Genomic DNA, 14,590 nt, shown 5'->3' on the forward strand with positions numbered 1-14,590 from the left:
ACTGCAACCACCATCTTTCTCCCTAGTCCTCAGCTAGGGTATGTATCCACTGCACATCTCCTCCTACAGGAAGCCTGCTTTGATTGAGCAAGTGCTTCCCATTCCCATGCTTCTCAGGCCCTCCAGGAGTGCCTGGGAGCGCGAGCTGGGACAGTCCTGCCCTTAGTCCTGGTCCACTCTTTGTCCTTGGAGAGCCTCTGTCACCACCGGTAAGCCTGTCCCAGCCCTAATGGCAACAACCTACCACAAAGGTGTCAATCACCTTTAAGCGAAGTGCCCAGGTGGAGTATAATGGATTTTATTGCTCCAGCCGATAACAAGGGGCATTAGCCACGTACACAGCAATCAGACCGAGAGGAAAATAAATCTGGGCTTTGTGCAGTTCCTTCCAATGGTTAGCAGCAAAGGCCCGGGGGTGTCTGAATCCCCACAAGCAGTGAGAGCCCACGGTTCTTCTCCATGCCTTCCAACGTGCCCGGCACCATTCCTAGCACCCTCAGTGTGTGCTGTCTGAACATACGCCTTTGCAAACCCAAGAGAGCCCCCCAAGCTTGTTTGTTCATCAAAAATCGAGTCTTTCCTCCCATCCCTTCTCAACTTTATCCCAAGATACTATTTCTCGTGGAGAGAAGAGGTGATGATCAATGCGTTTCAAACGCTCTAATAGTGTTTTTCCGCCCAGGCCAGTCATTGCAGTAGCAGATTTTCACCGTCCAGCTGTTTGTAGCGCCGACGGCTATTTGCGAAAGCTGCAGTTGCTTGCAGTCCTGCAGGTGTTTACAGAACTGCTCACTTTTTTTTTTTTTCAAAGCCTACAGCTGTTCACAGATCCTCCAGCTTTGGGCAGAGCCATTCCTGCTTGTCAAGCCTCAAGTTGGTCGTTGTCTTGGAGCTTTTAAATCTCAAATTGTAATTGCTGGGAAATAGGCAGTTGTTTGCAGAACTAGCAGCTGTCTGCATAGCCTATAGGTATTCGTAGACACTTGGGGTTGCTGAGCTCCTGGCTGTCTGTGGATGCTGCAGCCTGCAAAGCCTGCTGAGGGCTTGGCTTCCAGCTGGCCTTTCCTCCCTGAGCTGACAAGGAGCATGTCATTTAAGCACAGAGTGTGTGTTCTTGATACTTTCAGGAGATCTGAGGGACACAGAAGTCCAAAGATAGGACCCTGCCTGGAAGCAATTTTGCATGCATTTGGGGAGTGGCCTTGGAGCCTATGTGGGCCACCCTGAGAAGCATCCAGGGAGGTGCACCGGGCATGGGACGATGGGAGCTTCTAAAAAACCAGCCCTACTGGGCTCCTCGAGAGTCCACTCCCCACACACCTGGAAAAGGACTCCATAGAGACACGCTACAGCCCCTCCCCAGCCCATGCCCATGGCCATGGACTTCAAATGCACCCCAGCCCTTGCGTCACCCCAGATTACACAACTATCTCTCTTCTTCCTTTTCTCTCGGGGTCATGAGCCTCACTAGCCCTCAAGGAGGAAAGAGAACGGAAAAACAACTTTGCAACAAGTTCTAAGTCCCTGGTATGTGCCACCATGGAAGGGACATTTACTTTTCAAAAGGGGAATTGCACCCAAAGGCACCTGCCCTAATGGTGACACTGGGGATACAGACGCCACGGCAGAGACAAATACGGCATGGTCACTGTGGCTGTCCAAGGGGCAGGGTTGCCACAGCTGTGGTCTGATTGGATCTTTGCTAATCAAATCCGCTTCTCCCAGGGACTCCGACACCCATTTTGGAGCAAGCGTGCACGCAGTATGAGAAGCGATTCTCCCCTAGGTCTGAGCTGAAGGACAACTCGGCTGGTCCAAGCTGGCCATTTTCACGGTATAGAAAGGTCTGCTTCCAGCTCGATCTGCCTCCCGCTGTGATCTTGTTTGTCTTCTCGAACTTCAGCTTGGACTCTGACTCAGGACACGTAGCTGACGGCTGAGTCAGCTCCAGTCCTCAGGCTGAGCGTCAGTCCAGTTCTCACTGGTTGCTGTCTCACCCCCGGGCGTAGTTTACATCCTTGTCTCGGTGAAGCGTCTGCTGCAAGGAGCCAGCCACAGCTGCTAACATCTTCTCCCAGGTGGATGCACTTGGGAGAAGCCAGCTGCCGTCTGCTTGCTCCTTGCCCCTCCCCCCCATCACTGCCCCCCAAGTCAATCTTTTCAGATTCCTGAACTCTTTCTGGTCCTCTCCGAGGTGTTCCAAGAGCACCTTCCCCTTAAACCCTCCCCAGACGGGTTCGTTATCTTTGCCCCTCTGCAATGCTCTCCCTGCCTTTTCCTTACTTTGCAATTCACCTCTGAAAGGACCTAACTCCGGCATCTTCTGCTGACGGTGAAGCACTCTCCTGTCACCTTCAGGGCGAGACAGCAGTCTCCTTCCTGGGGTGCTCCCAACTCCACTCCAGGCCCCTGAATGGCCATCCAGTCGACAGACATATGTGGCTGTGGCTAGGGTCACCACAGAGAGCAGGACGGACAGGGGCCATGCTGCGCGGACTCAGTCTGCTCTTACAGCGCCTGCCTGCAAACAATGCTTCTCACTGTGCTTGGTCCCTAATATATATATATTTTGACAGGCAGAGTGGACAGTAGAGAGAGAGACAGAGAGAAAGGTCTTCCTTTGCCGTTGGTTCACCCTCCAAAGGCCGCTGCGGCCGGCGCGCTGCGGCCGGCGCACCGCGCTGATCCGATGGCAGGAGCCAGGAGCCAGGTGCTTTTCCTGGTCTCCCATGGGGTGCAGGGCCCAAGCACCTGGGCCATCCTCCACTGCACTCCCTGGCCACAGCAGAGGGCTGGCCTGGAAGAGGGGCAACCAGGACAGAATCCGGCACCCCGACCGGGACTAGAACCCGCTGTGCTGGCGCCGCTAGGCGGAGGATTAGCCTAGTGAGCCGCGGCGCCGGCCAGGTCCCTAATATTTTTAACACAGGAGCAACAGGTGCTCACTGAGAAAACACTAGAAAATGCACGCAAGTATGATCAAGGAAATAAAAATCACGCATCTCCCTACCTTCCTCTCCTCCCAAAAAAGAAAAGTTGTTAACCTTTTGGAACATTTCTTTCCAGACATTTTTCTTTCTCCTATTTGAATATTTGAACATCCCTGGTGTCCCTAATTTACCTGTTTATTCAACACATTTTTTCTTAGCATTTTATTTTTTTTAAATTTTTTTTAGATTATTTATTTGAAAGTCAGAATTACATAGAGAAGGAGAGGCAGACAGAGAGGTCTTCCATCCGCTGATTCACTCCCCAATAGGCTGCAACAGCTGGAACTGCACCAATCCTAAGCCAGGAGCCAGGAGCTTCCTCCAGGTCTCCCACATGGGTGCAGGGGCCCAGGGACCTGGGCCATCTTCTACTGCTTTCCCAGGCCATAGCAGAGAGTGAGATCGAAAGTGGAGCAGCCAGGACTCGAACCAGTGTCCACATGGGATGCTGGCATTGCAGGCAGCAGCTTAACCCGCCACGCCACAGTGCCAGCCCCAGCATTTTATTTTTTAATTGACAAAAGTATACATATTTATGGTATATGGTGTGATGTTTCAAAATGTGCATGATGTATAGTGTGAAACGCCAAACCAAGCTACCTAACATATGCATTATCTCATACCTTTACCATTTATTTGTGGAGAGACATCAAAAATCTACTCTCAGTAATTGTCAAGTGCAAGGGAACTTTAAAAAGTTCATGAAGAGGGGAATTAAAAGGTAAGTTTACTTGACTGCAAAACAATTTTGAATTCATGTCTTTTTTGTATAATACACATTTTCCATAAAGTTTTTTAAAAAGACCTCTTGTATGCCATAGATTTCATTTTTTTTGGCACTAAAATAAAGTTCGCTTAATTCCATTTTTTCCACAAACCTTTTGAAGTGCCCACATACAAAATACATTGTTGTTGGCTACAGTCAGCAAATAATGGGGCTGGCGTTCATTGTAGCTCACTGATGAACTGATGTAGCCATCAGAGCAGTGGTTCGAGAACCTTCCATTCCAGCTCTCTGCTGATGTGCCTGCGAAAGCAACAGAAGACGGGGCAAGTACTTGGGCCTCTCCTACTGACAAAGGAGACCCAGATGGAGTTTCAGGCTCCTGGCTTTAGCCTGGCTCAGCCCTGACCATTGTGGCTACTTGGGGAGTGAACCAGAGGATAGAAGTTCTCTCCCCACCCCCCACTGCCCTTTCTCCCCCGCCCCCAGTCACTCTGCCTTTCAAATAAATACTTCTTTTAAAAAAACATGTACTCAGCAAGTGCTTGATCATTAAGTGCCACCATATGCCAAGTCCTGGGCTTAAGGCTGGGCACCCAGAGATGAACGATCTAGCAGAGAGAGACATCAAACGAATCATCAGACAAATCGCTCCGTGGTTCTCCACTGGGATACATTCCTCGTGCAGCGCCGGCGGAGGAAGCAGGCATGCGGGTGATGGAGCTGTGGGGATGTGGGGCAGTCCGGGGACCTCTTCTCCAGGGATGAGGACCTTCGCCAAGATGAACGCTTTAGATGGGCGGGTGTTTGGGGAGATAGAAATGGAATTTGAGAAGCCGAGCTGACTCACCAGTTTGCTGCCGTCTGCACATGTCCAGCCCGCTGTGCCAGAAGGAGCTCATGAGAACGTTTTCATTTCTTTCACTGTACACGGGTGAAATTGTCATGTTTCTGCTTAATTATTGTTTATAGCCCTTGCCTATATTTCTGCTAAACTAGGGTCTTTTGGCCTTTTACTTGTTGAACTGTTTATTTACCGGAGCATTAAGCCCTTGACTGTAATGTAAATTGAAGATATGTTATCTCAACAGTGAAGGAGACAGGGGGAAGGATAGGGGAAGGCTGGGAGGGAGAAGAGGGGAGGGAGGAAGGGAAGAAACACGATTATATTCCTAGAGCCATATCCATGAACTACATTGAATGTTTAAAGTTTAAATAAAACATTTTAAAAAAAGAAAGTGTTCTCTTTTAAAATCAGAAGAAAAAATAACGTTTAAGTTGAAGAACATGCTTTAACATATAATATTCCTATATCTGTCTTGATATTAACCTATACGGAGCAAGAGACTCTCAAAGGCAAACATGTCTGGGGCACAGGAAAGTCATAACGTGGCCCTAGCGAAGCCCCGTGGAACTGGAGCAGTGAGGGGGGCCATGGAGACAGTGACAGACGTGACAGAGAGAGGGCTGCACTTGCAAGCCATAGTATAAATTTAGTCCCTCATCCTATAAGCAACGGAAAAAAAGTTAACAAGCAGTTTATTTAATCACTTTAAAATGTTATTTTTAAAACCACAATAACATATTACACCTTAAAATTACTAACATCTGGGAATGAATAGCGGTTATGGTTATATAACAGCGGCCATGTACTTAAAGCCACTGAATTGTACACTTAGAAATGGTTAAAAGGCAAATTTTATATTATGTGTGTTTTACCACAAATGAAAAAATAAAGGCAGCAGTTAACCAAGTGGAAAAAATAAGCAAAAATTTCTTTTTGGGGGGAAGATTTTTATTTATTTATTTGAGAGGCAGAGTTACAGAGAGAGAGAGAGAGAGAGAGATCTTCCATACACTGGTTCACTTCCCAAATGGCCGCAATAGTTGGGGTTGGTCCAGACTGAAGTCAGAAGCCTAAACTCCATCTGAGTCTCTCACGTGGGTGCAGGGGCCCAAATACTTGGGCCATTTCCCACTGCTTTCCCAGGCACGTTAGCAGGGACTGGATCAGAAGTGGAGCAGCTGAGACTTGAACAGACCCTTATATGGGATGCCGACATCACAGGCAGCAGCTTAATGTGCTAGGCCACATCACTGTCACCCCCCGCTAAAATTTTTTTCTTAATATCATCAAATATGCATTTGGCGTTCTGTTTCCAATTGTCTCATAAACGTTGCAATTGTTGAGCTGCTTTGTTTTTGTTTTTGAAATTGCTGTTCACTGGAATCAAGAGTCAAGTAAGGTCCACACGGGTAAGTGAGGGCTCTCTTTCAAGCCCCGCCCTTCCTCTTTATTTCTCTCGTTATTGATTTGTTAAAGAACTAGGTCATTTGACCTGCATCTTGCCAATTACGACGTGCCCATAGTGTCGTTTGATAAGTTCCTCTGTTCCCTGTGTTTCCGAAGAATGGGTTGCTGGTTCTCGGAACTCCATCAGGTTCAAGTTCTACTTTTGGCAAAAGTCTCCTTCAGGGAGGATTGGGTGCTTCCTTATGGAGGCTGCTGGGGATGCCGATGGCCACTGGTGCTCCCCGGAAGGACATAAGCCCATCGGGTAGGGAGGGAAGAGCAGGTTGCATGCTCAGGTGCAAACTGTTCACCCAGGCAGGCCTTGAGGAAGGGACCTCAGTGAACCTGGGCCTTTTTCTTTCTTCCAGCTCAGACAGCTCAAGTTTCTCTGCCCCTGGTAGGGAACGCCTTCTCTGCAAGCAGCTGCTCTTAGCAAAGAACTTGACCTTGTCTGGGCTGTCCTTGTCCCTTAGGCTGTACTTGCCATGCCCCAACAGGTAGAAGCCTGGCTCTGCGGGGCCAGGGCCCAACTTGGGTCCCAGTCCTGACATCCCCACCCACCACATAAAGCCAAGTCACTTAACTCCGTGGGCCTCAGTTTCCTCACATGAGAAATGGGGATAATTGTACAACCTGCCTTACAGGGCCTTGGTGAGGTTAAATGCAGGAATGCCATAAAGTGTCTAGTCAGGGCCTGTGTAAAACCGCTGCCTGGGAGCCCAGCATCCCATATGTGCTAGGGTTCAAGTCCCAGCTGCTCCACTTCAATCCAGCTCCCTGCTAACGGCCTAGGGGAAAGCAGTGGAAGATGACCCAAGTGCTTGAAGCCCTGCTACCCACATGGGAGACCCAGATGAAGTTCTTGACTCTTGACTTTGGCCTGGCTCAGTGCTGGCCATTATGGCCATCTGTGGAGTGAATCAGAGGATGGAAGATTTCTCTTTTTCTCTCCCTCTCTCTGTAACTCTTAATAATAATAATAATAATAACGAAAGTGCTGAGTCAGGGTCCGGCACAGAGAAGTACCGCTTCTACTTGGTGCTTCCTCGCCCTGCAAACAGAGAGCACAGTGAGAGGGAAAGGATTAGACCCTTCACCCTGGTGTGTTCATCTCAGTAAGGTCCCTGAGCATGGATCTATGCCTCAAGGACGAGATGGGGGTGGGCTCATTTGAGGAGGGAGGTGCTCGAGACATTGAGTGAGTAGCCCCGAGTTCCCTGTGCTCTGAGTTCCGTGATAACAAGGGGCTCCGAGGGGGCCCCCAGTGCCTTGTGAGCCGTCATCCCAGAACACGCATCCCAGGACTCCAGGGCCAACGTCCTGTGTTTGCCCAAGTTCTTTTCATTGCCCTCTTGGATGTTGGCTCCGGAGGCAGAAATTCCAGGAATCTCGGTTCCTCCTTCCCCTTGGCATCCTCCTCCTCCTCCACCCTTCCCGCCCCCCTCCCACCAATCCTCGGGCCCCTCGCCCATGTGGTGGACAAATGGCCAATTGTCTCTAGGATCTTTATGTCCCTCAGAAATAGTCGTGTGCTGGAGCCAGCCGGGGCTGCCCTGGGCATTAAACCAGATGCCCGAGGAGGCCTGCTGGGGTGCAGCCAGGGGGCGAGCGAGGTGAGGGAGGCAGGCTGAGAGCGAGTGTGGGTGTGAGCGAGGGATTCAGGCAGATTGCCACCGGTGCAGCAGCACCAACTGGCCCCACGTGGCAAAGCAGTCGCTCCCCGGCATCTCCTGGGTCAGCCCTCCCTCTCACTACCCCTGCCTCCCTCCTGGCCCCTCCCATCTCGCCCCTGGACTATGGCCACCCCCTTTAGAGGACACAGCTACCTGGGTGAAATGCTCGAAAGGACTTGTTTTTTGTGCACACACCCCCTGGCAGTCTGGGGAAGCCTACAGATGTCTTCCAGTGCAATGTTTTCAAATGACTTAAGTAAAATACACCGTATATACCAGCAAACTGATTATGTATAAACACAATCTTTTGTAAAAGATTTATTTATTTATTTGAAAGTCATGGCGGGGGGGGGCGGGGGGGAGAGGTCTTCCATCTGCTGGCTCACTCCCCAAATGGCCACAGTGGTCGGAGCGGCGCCAATCCAAAGCCAGGAGCCAGGAGCTTCCTCAGGGTCTTCCACATGGGTGCAGGGGCTCAAGCATTGGGGCCATCCTCTACTGCTTTCTCAGGCCATAGCAGAGAGCTGGATCGGAAGTGGAGCAGCCAGGACTCGAACCGGTGCCCATATGAGATGCTGGCACTGCAGGTGGCAGCTTTACCCTCTACGCCACAGCACTGGTCCCTCAGACTCACTGTTTAATGTCTAGAGCAGCCCCATCTGGCCCCAACCTGGCTGTGCCTCAGAGACGTAAAGAGCCTAGAGACAAGCGGACCCTGGTCCAAAGGGGCGAGGGGCCCAAGGACGGGCTGAGAGGGGGTGACTGTAGGTTAGAGCCCCCACTCCAGTCTCTGGCTGTTCTCTCCTGGCAGTGCTGGCTGTGCTGGGTCTCTTGCAGTGGTAAGTCACCTCTTGCTTCCTGCCTTCGTGGCCGGGGAGTACTCCACACCTCTGTTCCCACCCAGTCCTCCTCGCGTCCAAGACAAACACCAAGGAGGGCCCTTCTTTGAAGTCGTTCTGGACCTCACCTGGATAGCACTGAGCACTCCTCTAACCGCCAATAAATCCCCACCCCTCCTGTGCTCCCTGGCCCCCAACCCTAGAGAGACTACTCCAGCTCATTCAAAGACTCTGGGACACAAACGGTGACATGCTATGCTCTACCCCCAATGTGTGGTTCAGTGCCTGGCACATAGTAGTTGCTAAAAAAAATTGAAGGAATGAATGAATCCATTCAATAAATGTATAAATATGCAGTCTCCCAAAGATACTTGAAGGGTCAGTATGGCTAATTGTCCCTGTGGATCATTTCTCTCCCCCCACTCAGTAATTCTGACTTATAAATAAATAAATCTTTTTTTTTTTTTTTAAGGCCAGAGAGTATGGGCAGTGGACAGGACATCCAGTCCCCACTCCGTCCAGGGCTGGCATCGGAGCAGCTGCCCGCCTGTCCGGTGACTAACCAGTTTGCCCAGGTCTGGGGCTGCTGCACAGCTACTCAGCTGACTAAGCCAGCTCTCAAATACAGACCTGCGACAGAGCAAGAGAAGAAGCAGAGGCGGTTGGCAAAGGGAATGTCCCACGAAGAGACCTGGTCCTCTGGGCCAGGGTTAGTGCTGCTACCACCTGGGGAGACCCAGAGGGCTCAGCGGGGCTGGTCTTCCTGCCTGTCCTATGTTGTCAGGGGGGGTTCCTGCTGCCTCAGCAGGGGAAGGCCAGAGGAAGATCCGCACCACCGTCGCCCCTCACGTCATACGGAACAACTTCGAAGACAAAGGAGCCCTGGCTGAGCTGGCGGGAGCCATCAGCACCCGTTACATGGATAGGCACTGCAGCCACCGGGGAGGCGAACATGACATGGATCCCAAATCTGTAGCCCGCTTTGCCAAGCTAGGAGAGGCAAAGGTTAGAGACCTCGCCATGAAACTGGGCTAAACGTACATTGTCAAGTGTTTGGTACAAAATATGCTAAATTCTTGTAAAAAATATTGGAGTATGTCCATGCGTGCGTTTTTTTCCCCAGGGAAATAATCATAGATCAAAGCGATAATGAAAACAAACAAACAAACAAAAGACTGGGAGTCACGGAAGTAAAGTGTGATACTGCTTCCTGGGTTTGAAAAAAAAAGTCTTGGCAAGAAGAGGAGGTTTAAGGCAGAGAAATGGCTCTCGAATGGTGGAATTTCAGGAGCCAGCGATTGGGGGAAGGAAAGGTTTAAGGGTAGGTCCCATAAATCACAGCCTGTGATGTTGTTCTGAAAATGACCCAGCTTCAGATGACCTCGGCACAGAGGGAGGGCCTCTCTCCTTACTGAGCTGTTTTCCCTGGCCTGTTGCCAGGCAGCAACGAAATTTTGATATGGACACGCTCTCTTTTTAAAGGAGAGACATCGAAACGGCAAAGGAGACCCACGATGAAGTCTTCGAATACAAATAAGTCAGGGCTTGAGCGCTGCTCCTACCCTAGGACTGGATTCTCAGTAGCCTAACCAGCCCTGGGGCTAAAGACAGACAGCTTTGCGGGCAGTGGTGGGAACTGTGCAGCCCCCGGGCAGTATAAGGCCTGCAAAATCACTGGGTCTCGCCCAGCCAGGCCACGGCAGGCGGGACTGGAAATTCAGTAAGTCTGGAGCAGGCTCATTTCCAAGTTGATCATTTTGTATGGCCCACGAATGATGTTATAAATATTCAAGGAGCCCTTGGCAGAAAAAAGGTTCCCCACCCCTGTGGGAGTATCTGAGACCTGGCCAAGCTGGAGGCCGAGGAGGCCACGCTTACCTAACTTTATTATTGTCAGTTAGCTGCAGCTCCCTTCCCAAGGTCCAGCTAATTCTCGGAACTTCGAATGCCTTACATCGAGTTTACAGGTTCTTTTTTTTTATTATTATTATTACTTGCTTTGTGGTGGCAAATACATAACAAAATCTACTGTCTTAACTGTTTTCAAGTGTGCAGCCTAGTAGTGTTGTCTGAATGCAGGTGGTTGGGCCTCAGGGGTCTTCAACTCTTTCATTCTGTGCACCTGACACTCAACAGCTCCGCCCACTCCTCCTCAAATCCTGGAAATCACCATTCACCCTACTTTCTGTTTCTGCGTTTGATTTCTTTACCTCCTCCAGAGGGAGTGGAACCATGCCCTAAGGGCCCTTTCGTGACTGGTTTATTTCATGCAGTATCAAGTCCTCCTGGTTTAACCTTACAGTAGCAGGAGCCAGGGCCTTCTTTTTTTAGGCTGGGTAATATTCCATGGTCTGTATATATACCATTCCCACTAGTTCTTACAAAACTCTATTGCTCTGTGATTTTAAAAAAGTAATTACTTATTTTCATTTTATTTGAAAGGCAGAGAGACGAAGAAAAAGAAGGAAACACACAGAGAGACCTTCCATCCACTGGTTCACTCCCCAAATGCCTGGGAGGAGGCAACAGCTGCAGGCCAAAGCCAGGAATAGAGATCCCAGTCTGGGTTTTCCACGTGGATGGCAGGGACCCAAGCCCTTGCTGCCTCTCTGGTGCTCATTAGCAGGAATGATGGACTCCAATGCCCAGAGCTCCAACGTGGAATCCAGTGTTACGTGTGCTGGTTTCACCCACTGAGCCCAGGAGAGTCAGTGCTGTTTTAGGATTTTGGAGAGATCGCCAAGTATTTAATCTTACTGAGGGGATAATCCCTACACCTAACCGAAAGAAGGGAGAAAGAAAGGTGGCCGAAGATCCTTTTGTGACCAAGCTCGCCCTAGGACAGCACGGCCAGCATCTACCCTGCCAGTTTCTCCAGGTGGGGAGGGAGTCTAATTAACTAGACTCATTCATCTGCCCTCTTGCTAAAGCTCAACTCCACTCTCAAAACTGAGGGCTTCTCAAGGAAGGATAGCAGCCAGGACAAGTTCAGCATAATAATGGGAAATATGTGCAAATGACCAGAAGGGATTTGCATCCCCACCCCACCCCTAGAGACCAACTTTCCCTTTTACGTCCTCAAGGTTCACATTGTATCAACACTCAAGGGTTTCAGTAGAGTTTATACAAAAGCGCCAGCTGCAGCCAAGCACAGAGAAGGGACCCAGCGCTGCTGTCCTCTGCCTGCTCTGCAGCTCCTTGAGAAACTGCTGATTCGAATGTGGGGCTAGGCCAGGGGGGCGTGTAGAGGACTAGGGGGAAGGAGTGAGCGGAGGTGGGGGGAGGGGAGAGAAACCCGTTCAGCAGGGGGAGGAGCCTGGAGGTGGGGGGAGGGAAGGAGGAGGGAGAAGGAAGAGCTAGAAAAAGAGTTACGGAAAGTACTGGAAGGTGAGGGATGAGGCAACCAGAGAGAAAGAGGAGGGAGAAGCAAGAAAGAGAACAGGTGGGGCGGGCCTTGTGCTGCAGCAGGTTAAGCTGCTGCTTTCTAAGTCCACACCTCGTATCAGAGTGTGGGTTTGAGTCCCGGATGCTCTGCTTCTGATCCAGCTCCCAGCTAACACACCCAGGGAGGCAGTGGATGATGGCTCAAGTGCTTGGGCCCCTACCACCCACATAGGAGACCTGGATGGAGTTCCAGGCTCCTGGCTTCTACCTGGCCCTGGCTGTTCTGAGCATCTGTGGAATGAACCAGTCGATGGAGGATCCCTTTGTTTCTCTGTGTTGGTCTCACTTTCAAGCACATAAAAATAAATAAAAGAGGCAATTAAAAAAAAAAAAAAACAGAAAGGATGCAAGAACTGGAGCAACAGACAAGGTGGAAGGAGAGAGAAGTCAGAAATTCTAAACGCTTCATATAAAAACCTATTCATCCCTAAGCATTCGGCAGTATTTTTGTGAGGCAATGAGAGTGAAATAGGAAGAGGCCCTTTATTTTCTTAGGGAAAGAACACAGATCAGAGGTGGGAGAGGAATGGCAGAGAATTTTCCACACAAAGGGAGAGCCCCTGGCCTCTCAGAGGGCCCCCACCCCATGCTGGCTGAAGTGTTCACTCACACACACACACACACACACACAGGCAGCCCCTGATGTCCCAGAGGCGGGGAGAGAGAGGAAGGAGGACAGGGACAGAGACCCAGGGACTCACCCAGAGTGAGATTGCATTTGGGGCACGGGCCACGGCGGGGGTGGGGGGGCTGGATGGGTAGGAGGTTTGCAAAGGTTAACGGGGAGGATCTTCGTGGGCTGGGGAGTGGGTTGTTTTTGGAGGGGGCTACCCAAAGGTCTTGTCCAGGGTGAGTCTTGTTTGGGAGAGGCAGGCTTCAGAGAGGCAGAATGAAGGAAACTTGGTGTTTCCCAGCTCCCTGCCCCAGCCTCCTGGGCTGCCTCCTCCTCCAGGCCTGTGTGGGGCGCCATAGAAGAGAGACAAGAACATCCACAAACTCCAATCAGCCCTTCAAACCACACCCTTAGCCCTTCCACGCCATGGAACTTGCAGATCCCACAGATAATCTCCTCCCTTCTCCCCAAAGAACACCCACTACCCCTGCTCCATAGCATGAAAGGGACTGCAGTCACTGTTTGGCACCTGCCCTCACAGAGGGTCAGGGTGGGCTGTGGTTACAGGGCGCTGGAGCCAGTGTACCTTCTGACTTCTGGCTGCTGCTGGTTGGGATGTGGAGCAAGCTAACCTGCCTGAACTCCAAACTGCTTGCTACACAGGGGTCTCCTGACAGTCCCTGCTTAGGATGCTTAGTGATGCCAGCTTCCCATATGGGTGCCGGTTCGAGTCCCGGCTGCTCCACTTCTGATCTAGCTCTCTGCTATGGCCTGGGAAAGCAGTGGAAGATGGCCCAAGTCGTTGGGCCTCTGCATCCACTTGGGAGATCCGGAAGCTTCTCCTGGCTCCTGCGTTTGGATCACCTCAGCTCCAGCGGCCATTGCAGTCATTTGGAGAGTGGACCAGCAGATGGAAGATTTCTCTTTCTTATTTATTTGAAAGACAGAGTTACAGAGAGTTAGAGACGGTCCCCAAAAGGCCACAACAACCCAAGCTGAGCCAATCCGAAGCCAGGAGCCAGGAGCTGCTTCCAGGAATCTTGCATGGGTGCAGGGACCATCTTCTGTTTCTTTCCCAGGCGTTAACAGGGAGCTGGATCAGAAGTGGAGCAGCCGGGACTGGAACCGGCGCCCAAATGGGATGCCGGCACTGCAGGGTGGCGTTTTAACCTGCTGTGCCACAGTGATGGCCCCAGATTTTTCTTTCTCTAACTCTGCCTTTCAAATAAGTAAATAGATCTTAAAAAAGAAGAAAAGAAGAAGAGGGGTTTACAGACACTCAGAAGCCGGTAGCGTGGGGAGAGAGAGGCTTGCCATATTCTGGCACTTCTTCACTGTTCCCATTTGTAGTTTCTACCAAGTGGCAGGCGCAGCAGCGGATCCATCCTGGAGCAAAACCAGCCCTCCCCCACCTTCCCCGCTGGCGTGTTAGTGTACTGGTGGGGGAGGGGCGGCGGGCAATTGTAAGTGGGCTTGGGAGCGGGATCGAGGTGGTGTTTCCACTGCAGTCACAAAGCCTGCACGTGGCAGCCTGACGGCCCCTCTCCAGCTGCGGCCGTCTCAAAGAGGCAGGTGAGAATGGGGCCAGAGGGGAATTATGCTTTTCGTCGGAGCAGTTCCTGGTACGCTGGTCCTATACAGTTTCTTGGGCCCCTTTCTAGTCCCCTTTTCCTGGGCTCTTAGGAAGGTGTGTGTGTGTGAGAGAGACTGAGAATCAAGCTTTCCTGGAAGTAGCACCAGTAAATAAAAAATTCAGTTACAATAAAAATAACAATAGCAATAAATTCCTGACCTCAACCACAAGGTGCACAATCACTTTAGCTAATGTACCTGCACGAATAACAAACTGGAGTCCCAGGGACCGCAACCCCTCCGGCCCCGGGGGGCGCCGAGGTCGAGCCGGCCCACGCAGACTTTCGCGGCGCCGGCTCGGGAGAGCGCAGCACCTACCCAGCTCCTGGCCGCGTGCACCTCGCGGTTACTCGGGAGTCCGCCGCGGGGCCGGCTAGGGGCG

At 51.1% G+C, this 14,590-nt stretch overlaps 2 long non-coding RNA genes across 2 annotated transcripts; one reads left to right on the forward strand and one right to left on the reverse strand.

The window, feature by feature from the left end:
- Positions 1 to 4,423: 4,423 nt before the first annotated feature.
- LOC149126669 (uncharacterized) lies at positions 4,424 to 9,607 on the forward strand. The gene is made up of 2 exons (XR_016233453.1): positions 4,424 to 4,648; positions 8,992 to 9,607. It is a non-coding gene; the product is annotated as an uncharacterized LOC149126669 (long non-coding RNA).
- LOC149126670 (uncharacterized) lies at positions 7,986 to 14,560 on the reverse strand. The gene is made up of 2 exons (XR_016233452.1): positions 14,407 to 14,560; positions 7,986 to 8,204 (listed from the first exon to the last, which is right to left on the reverse strand). It is a non-coding gene; the product is annotated as an uncharacterized LOC149126670 (long non-coding RNA).
- Positions 14,561 to 14,590: the final 30 nt, after the last annotated feature.

The sequence above is a fragment of the Oryctolagus cuniculus genome, chromosome 5, assembly GCF_051225735.1.
Source record: "Oryctolagus cuniculus isolate XC-2025 breed Fujian yellow rabbit chromosome 5, ASM5122573v1, whole genome shotgun sequence".
NCBI classification, from domain to species: domain Eukaryota; kingdom Metazoa; phylum Chordata; class Mammalia; order Lagomorpha; family Leporidae; genus Oryctolagus; species Oryctolagus cuniculus.